Source organism: Neopsephotus bourkii, unplaced genomic scaffold, assembly GCF_033783945.1.
Source record: "Neopsephotus bourkii isolate Nb327-2 ecotype Australia unplaced genomic scaffold, CSIRO-AGI_Nbou_v1 NB_838, whole genome shotgun sequence".
In the NCBI taxonomy this organism is placed as follows: domain Eukaryota; kingdom Metazoa; phylum Chordata; class Aves; order Psittaciformes; family Psittacidae; genus Neopsephotus; species Neopsephotus bourkii.
The window spans coordinates 436,327-449,178 of NW_026901334.1; the positions used below are offsets into that span (position 1 = coordinate 436,327).

At 54.1% G+C, this 12,852-nt stretch overlaps 1 protein-coding gene across 1 annotated transcript in view; it reads right to left on the minus strand.

The window, feature by feature from the left end:
* RPL36 (ribosomal protein L36) overlaps positions 1–12,852 on the minus strand; it is an 86,979-nt gene that overhangs the window by 41,346 nt on the left and 32,781 nt on the right. The window lies entirely within an intron of this gene.

Here is a 12,852-nt window from a genome sequence, read left to right on the forward strand (position 1 = left end):
AGGGATCTGCTCTGCAGGAACAGGGGTGAGCAGGGATCTGCTCTGCAGGAACAGGGGTGAGCAGGGATCTGCTCTGCAGGAACAGGGGTGAGCAGGGATCTGCTCTGCAGGAACAGGGGTGAGCAGGGGTCTGCTCTGCAGGAACAGGGGTGAGCAGGGATCTGCTCTGCAGGAACAGGGGTGAGCAGGGATCTGCTCTGCAGGAACAGGGGTGAGCAGGGGTCTGCTCTGCAGGAACAGGGGTGAGCAGGGATCTGCTCTGCAGGAACAGGGGTGAGCAGGGGTCTGCTCTGCAGGAACAGGGGGGAGCAGGGGTCTGCTCTGCAGGAACAGGGGTGAGCAGGGGTCTGCTCTGCAGGAACAGGGGTGAGCAGGGATCTGCTCTGCAGGAACAGGGGGGAGCAGGGATCTGCTCTGCAGGAACAGGGGTGAGCAGGGATCTGCTCTGCAGGAACAGGGGTGAGCAGGGGTCTGCTCTGCAGGAACAGGGGTGAGCAGGGGTCTGCTCTGCAGGAACAGGGGTGAGCAGGGGTCTGCTCTGCAGGAACAGGGGTGAGCAGGGGTCTGCTCTGCAGGAACAGGGGTGAGCAGGGGTCTGCTCTGCAGGAACAGGGGGGAGCAGGGATCTGCTCTGCAGGAACAGGGGCTCCAGTTCTGATGGAATTAAGTTCCTGTCCTGAGGTAGCCATGTCCTACAAACCCAGCCAAACCCTGCTGTTGAAAAGGTGTGAGAGTAATTACCCATTATGTGAGTACCTAAAAAACAATAATTACATTTTTAATTGAAGCCCTTGTTCTGCTACAGATACCCACTATGGAAAATTGCCCTTCCGAGCATTAAAGCCTGTTAAACCTCTGAGAAACTGTGAACATGCTTTTGTCATGGGAACGGCAGGCAACATCATTATAGGAACTCCTGTGCTGTGCTTCTCCAATGAATACGTGGTCCTGGCGTGGTGGTGGAGTGACCAAGGGAAGGGGTTTAACAAGAGCATACCTCAGACAGTTGCACTCATTAGACCTGCAGAGCCAGCAGGTCACAGTATGTTCTCTATTCATGATCTAATTAGAGCCCATTCTTCTCCAGGATCATTAACATAAGAGAGAAAAATGAAGAGCTTTGGAGGCCACATTCTGGTTTCATTTACCTTCAGGTAAGTCTGCAACAATGCCAGGGTAAATGTGATTCATCCCTTTATTATTACAAGAAAAAGTACACTCCACCCACCCCAACTTTACAGTTCCTGTGACTTTTAGCAATTAATTAACAAGAGTTTCCAGTACCCTGTGAGCTTGTCAACTTGCTGATATAACGAGAATCTATTTTGGGCGTGTGCCATTAAGGTACTATAAATGCCATACTTTCTGATTAGTACTATTGTTAGGTCAGCATTTCTAAAGGGACGTGGCCTAAAAGTCTCTGTGACTTTGACAAATTCAGTATCTTTTCCATGGCTGAGCTCCCAAAACCACACAAACCCCACCCCGTTGGAAGCCTTCCTGCCCCAGAGACCCTGCAGTTGGGATGAGCTCAGGCCGTGCTGGATTGATGGTTGTGGTCCAGGACGTGGCAGTGATAACATCACCCGGCATTCTGACCCCTAGCTGTGAGCGTTCATCCGCAGGGTAAGGAGCAGAGGCTCTAGAGTGAGCCCAGCACCACAGGTAATGGATCTCACTTCCAACACTGATGCAGCGAACTGCCCGGCTGAGAAACTGGGATTTGAGTGACTTCCTGCTGGCACACAGCCCTGGAGCGCTTGTGGGTCAGCTCGGAAGAGCGGCTCTCGCATAGCCGTCGGTGGCGGCTGCGGTGTGGTCACCAGCACCCACTAGATGGGGGTCTAGGATCACAAGAAAGAGCACAAGAGCTCCCGAGGCCCGGGTGTTGCTTTCCATGGGGGCTGAAGGCATGTGCTGAAACACAGGAGCTGTGGGCACAGGCCTGAACGGCTGGGGTGGGGATCGCTGAGGCTGCTTCCCTTGTGAGCCGCCAGAGGGGAGATGGGGATGAGCTCTTAGGCGGTTTTCTTCTGCTGGGTGCCACCTTGTATTAAAGCAAGGTCAGTGACTACCGTGCACTCTCACTTGTGCTAGGGGGGGTGACACAACTTTCCAGTTCGTGTGGAGAAGGCAACGGTCTCTGTACAGCAAAAAGAGTTTCCTGAAAGATGGAAGCATGGACTTTGATGGAAACAGATCCAAAGAGAACACACTCTTGCTGGTCTTTTTTAAACAGACCCCAAAACAAAACCAGACAAGTTTAAGAGCTTTTAAAGCTCAATATAAACCTGGCCAAAGCTTTGCAAGTCACTGGGTTTCACAGCAATACTCTGTACAAATCCAGCGTCAGTCTCCAGCTGTCACACATTTCCTGTTCTAAATAAAGTGAGCATCTTTCATAAAGGGTGTTTGGGTCCTTGTTGCCGTCCTGCTGATGGGAACAGTGAGTGGGGCTCTCACCTCACTGGTTTATGGAAACTGGTTGCTGTGGTTCTATGATCTACAAGCACCGCACACTGTAGCATCACCCGAGTGGTCTGGGAGTGCATCTGCAGGGTGCACCCAGCGCCCTGCAAGAACAAGCCCATGCTGAGCAGCTCTGCAGTTGGACCAGCTTGGGCCAGGAGACACGGCAGCAAGCACATATCCTCACCATCCCTGTGCTGCAGGTCACAGCGGTTGTGTTCAGTGCTCAGCTAGTGAGCCTTTCCCAGGAGCCCCAGTGCATGACTGTGTGCTCTGAGAGGCTGCTCCTGTATTTTAACTCTGCAGCTGGTTCATTGTTAATAGCAGACACTGTTACTCTCAGTTAGGGTCACTTTTATCCCCAGGACAAGCTCTGTTTCCCTCAGCTCTCGCCATTGCAAGACCTGGCTCCGTCCGGCTTCTCCCCTCCATCCTCCTGCCATTCATAGAGCCACAGACTGAGTTGGCTTGGAAAGGATCTTCAAGATCATCCAGTTCCAGCCCCCAACCTCTCCCAGCAGGCAGCGAGCGGGGCTGAGCCCTGCCAGCCCCTGGGTCCTGCTCTGCTGCTATCTGTGCCGCAGAGATACTGGTGCAGCACCACAGCTCGTCCTGGCCCTGGCCTGGGGCTGACTGCTCCTCTCCAAATGGTTTCTTTTCCATCTTCCTAAGCTTGGTGCTTGGCTTTGCTCTGCAGCTGCGGGGGTCTGCAGGTGCTGGTGCTCCACCTGAGAAGGCAGAGGGTGGATCCTGAACCAGCCTGACCCCCCTGGCCTCCAGAACCCTCCACGGGCTTTGCTCCACGTCTACAGTGTGAAGGGACGGAGAGAACCCTGTGCAGGTAATACTCAGATTGCTGCTCAGACTTGATTATTCACACAGGAGATCCCAAATGCAGGCAGGACTCCTGATCCTGAGGAGCGTTAAAGCTGCTGGGGACTTGCAATGACCAGGAAATGCTCTTTCTTATTTCTGGTTTTCCGAGATGTTGTGCCATTTCCCACTGGTGGTGTTGGAATGGGTGATGAGGGCATGGGATAGATCTAATGTAATCTGTTCTTCCAAAGTTGGTACAAATACAGGGTTTGTGAGCAGCAGCTGCCGCAGTCCTGACCTTCAAGAAGCAGCTTTGCTTTTGGGTGTCACGTAAATGAAGGCAGGATCTGGACTGTGTCCATCACTCCATGTAGTCCCTCACATTTTGTACCACAGCTCTCAAGATGCACATTTTAACCAGAACTCAGGAGCTCATTTTTGTGCTGGATGCCTGGAAACGTTGGTCAGACAGAGCAAGAGTCATTTCTTGGTTAGTATCAGTGTCTCTTCTGTGGTTTAGATGGTCTGACCTGGAAAGTGCAAACACACCTCCCCTGTCAGCTCTTTTCTGAGGTTTAAACATGTGGATGAAGCTGATGGATGCATCTAAAAACCGGTCTAAGGGGAAGCACATCATGGAATTGAAGCCTTATTAAATAGCTTTGTTACTGAATTCCTAAGGAAAACCCTTAGGGGAGTGCCTGTTGTCAGCACCAAGAGCATGTTACTGCTGCAACGTGAACGTTTGGTCCCGTGGCTGATTGTGGGGCTGCTTGCTTTGCATTTCCATGTGCCTCCCATGCTAAGGGGAAGCAGGATGCCTTGTGGCCATCAGCAAGGGAGGCACTCCACGGTTTAGGAGTGTTAGGGGCAAAAATCTGAATGGTGATTTTTTGCTGCTTAAATCCAAAGTTTTCTGCATTATTTCCTTGCAAGGAAACCCGCAATAGAACATTCCGAGTGTGAAGCTGAGTTTCCAGGGTTTACAGCTGTGTCATTCCCATGGGATTCACACACAGTTGTCTGCTGGTGACCCGAGTGACATTGCCGCATGAGCCTTTCTGCCCATGCACTCAGCAGCTTTCCTCATCCCTAACAGGGCATTAAACAAACCCCCAGTGAGCGCTGCTGGGGGTCCAGAGGCAAAGAGCATGTGCATGGGTGGGAATGAGGGACAAACGTGCAAAGATAAAGCAGAGGGAGAGCTGGGGGCTGGGATCCAAGCTTTCAGCTCCTCAGCCAGTCGGAATTCCATCAGTACCCAAAGGCCATTATTTCAGTGTTACCTTATCATTCCTGCTTTGATAGTCTTGAAGAGAGACTGTGAGTTCTAAGTTGTTGGACCAATTTCACACAGGCGAGCACGTTTGAAGTTAATCTGGGGTAAGGAGAGGACCTGCAGAGCTGCTCACTTACCGGTGACAGCACCAGAGGAGCAGGTTTCTTGTGTCATCCTGGCCAGAGCTGGGGGAGAGGCCAGTTCTGCTCGTCCCCATTGCGGACCCTCACCCTTGGTGTCCCTCTGCTGACTGTCAGCAGCGCTACGGAGCAGAGCGGAGGCGGCAGGATGCTGCTCCAGAGCCGCTCCTTATCGCAGCGCTCAAAGCTTTCCTGGCGAAGGCGCCACAGTTCGGAGGAGCAGGAGCCTGGCGAGCAGCGGACCCCCTGTGGCAACGTTCACTGGCCAGGGGCTCCTGCAGAGACCGCGGCGAGGAAGAGGAGTGGAATTTTCCAGCGGCTGAAGCCAGGCAGAGGGAGCCGCGCTCCCGCCGCTGCTCGTGGGTGCCGCAGGCTAGGAACGGTGTGAGATCTCTCAGGGGCTTCTCCTAGGTCAGGAGCAATCACTGCAAAAGTAGATCAGAGCTCACAGAGGAGGTGGCCTGATAAACGGGGAACGAACGTGCCTTCCCTTCGGCTCAGTTCCGTAATGAGCTGGGAGCAGCTTGCCTTGCCTCTGGTGACAGCACGCAGCCAGCGCCGCTCCAAGCTGCTCTGTGCAAGGGCTCGGGCCCCGTGTGCCTGCCTGAGCTCAGCCCAACACCTGCAGGCACCTGGGGCCACGGCTTCAGCTGCCTCCTTTATGATCCATGGTAGGGAACGGGGAGAAATGTCCCTGGCCAGGGCCTCAGCAGGGGGCAGAAGGGATCCTGCAGTGTAATGCCCTTCCCTGGGCATGCTGGCAGGTGACAGTCAGCTCGGAGCACCCTACATACATAAAATCCCAGCCTGGTTTGGTTGGAAGGGACCTTAAAGCTCCTCCAGCTCCAACCCTGCCAGGGCAGGGACCCCTTCCACTGGAGCAGCTTGCTCCAAGCCCCTGTGTCCAACCTGGCCTTGAGCACTGCCAGGGATGGGGCAGCCACAGCTCCTCTGGGCACCCTGTGCCAGTGCCTCAGCACCCTCACAGGGCAGAGCTTCTGCCTCAGAGCTCAGCTCAGTCCCCCTCGGGCAGTGATTTGTGAGGGCATCTGGAAGAAACAGGGAGGTGCTGCTGTCCCAGCACCTGCTGCAGGATCTCATGGGCATTTTTAGCCTCTAAGGCAGTGTCTGCAGGTGCTGCATGCGTGAGTGTTTGCATGCCCACATGGACTGGTGTGTCAGTGATTGCCAGTAGCATCAGTCCGCTCAGTCCAGCTCCCCCAGAGCAGCAGCTGACTGCTGCTTCCTAATCATCGTGCAGAACTGCTGGGGTCAGGTAGACCCAGGCTTATATAATTTGCCTGGCACGGGGGTGAATTCATCACCATCAGAAGAGAGTGAGGCAGGGCCAGAGTTTTCTAAATGGTATATTCTACTTTAAAGAAAATTAATTAACACAGGCCTATTCCTGTCCTGGCAAAGGAGGTCAATCTAGATGCTCACAATTGGTCCCTTTTGTCCTTGTCATACATATACACATATACATTGTTGGGGAACGGGATGGAGAAGAGCACAGTGCTGATGGTAACACCATGTGGAGAACGCCAAAGGAAATGGGCCGAGTTAAATTTGGAAAAATATACCATGAGAGCAGCAGAAGGAAAGCATTCCCACCGGGTTTTCCCAGCTCGGAGAGGCAGGCCTAGCCCGCAGGAGTATCCGAGCAGGATACTTGACACAGTAAGGCTTTTGGCTGTGTCCAGGTAGGACCACACGCTAATCCAGGGGGCCACACGCTGTTGCTTGGAGGCCCTGCAAGCCATTCCCTTGGGTAGCTAGCTCATACATTTCAGGTTATGAATAGGGTACCTTCAGGTACCTTTGGGGTGTGCCTGGAGCTCCTCTACCACAGCAACAACCACACTGAGAACAAGTAATCATTGAGAACCCAGAGTGGTTTGTGTGGAGGAGACCTTAAAGGAGGCAGAATTGCTTCAGCCTAAGAGCTCATTTTGGTCTCTCTCTGGCAGGTTAAAGCCATTCCCCCTTGTCTCAGTGTCCAAATGTCCAAATACAATAAGGCAAGCAAAGAAAAGGGTCTCTAGAAAGAACTCGGTTATGGCATAAAACCTGAATTAAGCTTCTTCCAAATACACCGGGCAGAAGAATTGCCAGTAGGAAAGCACGGGGCTGGAAGGGAGACTCAGAGGCACAGAAAAGAAAAGCTAAATGACTCCTTGCACCTCGTGTCATGCTGGGGGGATGTGGGGGGGTTCCACCAGAGAACCTTTCAGGAGGGTGCAGGGGGTTCATTCTCCAGTGGAAGCCCAGTAGAGTTTGACAGGATGAGACTTGAGCATCAGCAGAGCAAACACTGGGGGCATCAGCAGAGCAAACACTGGGGGCATCAGCAGAGCAAACACTGGGGGCATCAGCACAGCAAACACTGGGGGCATCTTCAGCCCACACAGGCCGGGCCTGGAGAGTGGGGTACAGAGATTTCTATGTGAAAAATAGCACAAAACAAATCACACAGGCTCCTGAAGCAGAAGTCCCCATGGATATGAGCAGCACAAGGTCCCTGTGCCCCTGGGAGAAGCAGGGAGCATGAGCTGGGATTCAGAATAGCTGAAACGCCTCCATCACACACGCTCAGCAGAGCCAAGGAGAAAACCAGGGCACTTTTGAATGACGGAGCCTTGAGGAGCTCCAAGTTTGTCTCACCCATCAGTTGAAACTGCCCAGTCAAATCCTTGACATAACATTATTTGTCATGGGATGTACATGCTGAGCCTCATGGGCTACACAGGCTGAGAGCTGGGCTGGGGCAGCCTGGAGAAGAGAAGGCTCCTGAAGGGGAGACCTGAGAGCAGCTCCAGTGCCTAAAGGGGCTGCAGGAAACCTGGAGAGGGGCTTGGGACAAGGGCCTGTAGGGACAGGGCAAGGGGAATGGCTTGAACCTGCCCGAGGGGGGATTGGCAGGGGTTGGAACTGGATGAGCTTTAAGGTCCCTTCAACACAAACCAGGCTGCGAGTCTGTGATTCTAAACCAAACCATTTCTTTATATTTCTGATTTTTCCTGAACTTCGTGTGTTGCAAGAGTTGAAATTTTGACTTTTTGTTCCAAAATAGGGCAAAAATAAATGTTGAAATATTGGCATTTCCCATAGGAAGGAAATTCCATTATTTGAGCAGCTCTGTGAAACACAAAGGAGATTCATTTGCAGAAACTCTGCTAACTTGGAATGAAGGTCACAGCTGCATAATTGGACCCTGCTCCCTGAGCCATGTGAGCAGTGCAGGATACAGAATTAATCCCAACCCCCAAATTAAGGTTACTATAACAAGGAGAACAAGGCTCGGAATTGCAAAATCCAGGGAAGGAAGGGCTGAAGGATTGCTTCACACCAGAAAACCACATCTTTCACCATGACAATTAGCAACTGGGAATATCCCAGTGGCTTTCGGCACGCCAGCAGAAAGCATCCATGTCCCTATGGCACGTCAAGATGAGCATGGTTCATGTGCCTCAGTCATGTTCAAGTGATGGGGCTGTGCACATTCACACCTTCACTTCATTGCAGCATCCTCCACAATGGGATTTGCTTTTACCAGGTCAGACCAATTGAGCCCTTTTGAGAGGCTGGTGCAGTAGGTGCTTACTGGGACAGAGGACGCAGCCATCCACTTGAGTTCTTCCCACCCAGCCGTGCCCCATCAGTGCTCATCCAGCGTGTGCATAGCAGCCTGGATCTGCCATGACTGCCTGCTAACAGATTGACATGCCTGGTTTTTCCTTGTCACTCCATTATGAGCCAACACTCAGCCCATCTGGAGGGGTTCTGCTTTTTAAAGAGCCGATAGACACTCAATACATGTCTTTAACAATAAAGAGATGATAAAGAAGTGGCTTTCCTACTGAACCTGCACACCTCTATTGGTGGAAGGCATTTGTGAATTTACAGCTAAAAAGGGCCCAGGTATTAATCCGGGGCTTAAATCAATGGCTAAGAACTAGAACTAAGAACTCACGGCCCCAGCAGAGGGGCAGGAGTGGGACGGGATGGGGTCAGGGTCTGATTTAGCGGCTCCCCTGCTCTCTGTTGCTGCTAACCCTCTTTGCAGCCGGAGTGAGGAGGCAGAGGCGAGCGCAGGACCACTGGTGGTGGTGAAGCCGGCACGGGCTGCGTGTCCCATCAGGGTGACAGGTACCTTCTGTCCTCTGGGCTCCTGCAATCACCGCAGCTTTCGACAGTCTCCTCCTCCATGCCACTCCCCCCGCCCTGCTGCCATGCATCCTGAGCACATCACAGTCTTCCTTTCCCCTCTGAGGAGGTGCAGCTCCGAGCTCCCTGCGAACACCGCACCTTCCCGAGGAGAAAACCCTGCAGCCTGCCTTCCAGCTTAAGAATCCAAGAGCAAAACCACCCAGAGCAACCCCCCGGCCGAAAGAGAGCTTCGAGCTCAACAGCCGGCGCTTCTCCCAGGTGAGTGGCTCCCTCAGCAAACCGGAATGCATGAATGGGAGCAGGGCTGGGGCTGGGGCTGGGGTCAGGGCCAGGGGATGAAGCAGGACAGGGTGGCAGGGGGTTGCTGTGGGGATGTGCCTGGGCACAGCAGGGAGAGCTCTCACCCTGCTCAGGACAGGGAACTGCCCAGAGGTGACTGGGTGCAAAGCAGGACTGTGTTTTGGGCTGGGGGCCCAGAACAGAAGTGCCTGGTGGGCAGTTAGAGGGAGACAACCTTGCCACAGGACCTGAGCATGAGTGGGGAGCGATGGGGAGAGCAGTGCTTGCCCTCCCAGCATCACACTTGGGCCCCAAAGCAGTGGCTCTGCTGATGAGCACTTGGTCACTGCCGAGCTCAGCTGGGCTGGAATCCCTGCCCACTGCAGGTCCCTGTGCCCTGAGCTTGGCTCTGGCACAGAGATGGGTCAGTGCTGGGACACGGGGCAGATCTGTGCTCCTCCTGGGGCCGTTGTCGTGGGGGGACTTGGCTGGGAGGGAGCTGGCTGCAGGCACCAAGTGGGAAATGGAGATGCCCTCGCACTTGACAGAGCAGGGAGCCCTGCCAGGGGCTGCTATAGCAACACAACGATGGCTGAGTTCACCCCTTTGGGCTTGGGAATGTTCAGCACAGGCACACTGGCTTCCTTGCTTTCAGCTTGTATTCCCCTTCCCAAGAGCAAGCAATGGGCTGGGCTGCAAAGGATCCAACAGCATGAGGGATGAGGATGCCTCCAGCCAGGGGGCCTGGGGGCCTCTCTGCCCTGGTCCTCAGGACTGGACAAACCCAGCTGATAGCACAGTTATGGATTCAATGCTCCTGACAGGCACTGATGGGGAAAGGCAAAGCCAGTCCCTGGAAAGCGCCTGTTCTGCCCTGCTGGTAGTGGAGGGACTGCAGGTCCCTGCTGTGCTGTGCCCATGATCCTCCCCAGAGCAGGCAGGACTTGAGAGCTGTCCAGAAGCTGCTTTGCAAGGAGCAATGCAGCTTTCTCAGTGACCCCTTGCCTCCGCCTCCCTTGTGCAAAGCTTCTCCCCTGCAGAGATTCCTCCCTCTCCTCCCCCTGAGGGTGCTTCCCTGATGCTACCTGGGGAGAATCCCTCCTTGAGAAGCCTCCGGCTTTGCTGTTGAGCACAACAGCAGAGTTTCCTTGGAGACAAGAGGCAGTGGGCTCCAACTGCTCATCAGTTCAAGAGGCAGTGGGCTCCAACTGCTCATCAGTTCAAGACAAGAGGCAGTGGGCTCCAACTGCTCATCAGTTCAAGAGGCAGTGGGCTCCAACTGCTCATCAGTTCAAGACAAGAGGCAGTGGGCTCCAACTGCTCATCAGTTCAAGACAAGAGGCAGTGGGCTCCAACTGCTCATCAGTTCAGCACAAGAGGCAGTGGGCTCCAACTGCTCCTCAGTTCAAGACAAGAGGCAGTGGGCTCCAACTGCTCCTCAGTTCAAGACAAGAGGCACTGGGCTCCAACTGCTCATCAGTTCAAGACAAGAGGCAGTGGGCTCCAACTGCTCATCAGTTCAAGACAAGAGGCAGTGGGCTCCAACTGCTCATCAGTTCAAGACAAGAGGCAGTGGGCTCCAACTGCTCATCAGTTCAGCACAAGAGGCAGTGGGCTCCAACTGCTCATCAGTTCAAGACAAGAGGCAGTGGGCTCCAACTGCTCATCAGTTCAGCACAAGAGGCAGTGGGCTCCAACTGCTCCTCAGTTCAGGACAAGAGGCAGTGGGCTCCAACTGCTCATCAGTTCAAGAGGCAGTGGGCTCCAACTGCTCATCAGTTCAAGAGGCAGTGGGCTCCAACTGCTCATCAGTTCAAGACAAGAGGCAGTGGGCTCCAACTGCTCATCAGTTCAAGAGGCAGTGGGCTCCAACTGCTCATCAGTTCAAGACAAGAGGCAGTGGGCTCCAACTGCTCCTCAGTTCAAGAGGCAGTGGGCTCCAACTGCTCATCAGTTCAAGACAAGAGGCAGTGGGCTCCAACTGCTCATCAGTTCAAGAGGCAGTGGGCTCCAACTGCTCATCAGTTCAAGACAAGAGGCAGTGGGCTCCAACTGCTCCTCAGTTCAAGAGGCAGTGGGCTCCAACTGCTCATCAGTTCAAGACAAGAGGCAGTGGGCTCCAACTGCTCATCAGTTCAAGACAAGAGGCAGTGGGCTCCAACTGCTCATCAGTTCAAGAGGCAGTGGGCTCCAACTGCTCATCAGTCAAGCAAGAGGCAGTGGGCTCCAACTGCTCATCAGTTCAAGACAAGAGGCAGTGGGCTCCAACTGCTCATCAGTTCAAGACAAGAGGCAGTGGGCTCCAACTGCTCATCAGTTCAGGACAAGAGGCAGTGGGCTCCAACTGCTCCTCAGTTCAAGACAAGAGGCAGTGGGCTCCAACTGCTCATCAGTTCAGCACAAGAGGCAGTGGGCTCCAACTGCTCATCAGTTCAAGACAAGAGGCAGTGGGCTCCAACTGCTCATCAGTTCAGCACAAGAGGCAGTGGGCTCCAACTGCTCATCAGTTCAAGAGGCAGTGGGCTCCAACTGCTCATCAGTTCAAGACAAGAGGCAGTGGGCTCCAACTGCTCATCAGTTCAAGACAAGAGGCAGTGGGCTCCAACTGCTCATCAGTTCAAGACAAGAGGCAGTGGGCTCCAACTGCTCATCAGTTCAAGAGGCAGTGGGCTCCAACTGCTCATCAGTTCAAGACAAGAGGCAGTGGGCTCCAACTGCTCATCAGTTCAAGAGGCAGTGGGCTCCAACTGCTCATCAGTTCAAGACAAGAGGCAGTGGGCTCCAACTGCTCATCAGTTCAAGACAAGAGGCAGTGGGCTCCAACTGCTCATCAGTTCAAGAGGCAGTGGGCTCCAACTGCTCATCAGTTCAAGACAAGAGGCAGTGGGCTCCAACTGCTCATCAGTTCAGGACAAGAGGCAGTGGGCTCCAACTGCTCCTCAGTTCAAGACAAGAGGCACTGGGCTCCAACTGCTCCTCAGTTCAAGAGGCAGTGGGCTCCAACTGCTCATCAGTTCAAGACAAGAGGCAGTGGGCTCCAACTGCTCATCAGTTCTCAGTCCCTGGCTGGCTTTCAGCAAGGAATAAATAAAGAGCAGAGAGAATTGTGTTGAGGGGCCTGGGGCAGCTGCTGCTATGGGGCAGGACCTGACTCTCCTGTGCTTGTCCGGTGTCATCCCTTTAGCAGCAGTGGGCAGGGACAGGCTGTAGTGATGCCATCGCCGTTCTTCCCTCAGTCCCTGGAGGCTGGTGAACCTGGGAGAGCCTTTGCAATGGGCATTGCTAATTTGGCTGAATCCTGTCAGTCCCGGGAGGAAAGCTGACTAATTAGATTAAGCTAACCCCCCCGTGCTGCCCTGCACAGGCACCAGCATTTCAATCTCCATCTCTCACCATCTGCTCGGAGCAGTGACACTGGGTTTGTCCCAGCAGGGAGCCTCAACCCTCTGGAGCCCGGGGCTCTCCTTGCTGGCTTGGCCATGCAGCCTCTTGGCTTCCATGGGGCTGGTGATGTGCCCATCGCCTGATGTCCCTTGGTAACGACCACAGGGCCGTGCCAGTGCAGAGGGAGTGGGGCACGGGCTGGCTGCTGATGCTCTGGCCATCGGAGAGTGAAGCGCAGGGCAAGGAGCAGATGAAGGCTTCACCTGAACATTGCACTTTGTTTCTGCTGCCCCACACACCCTGCAGTGCCTTTCC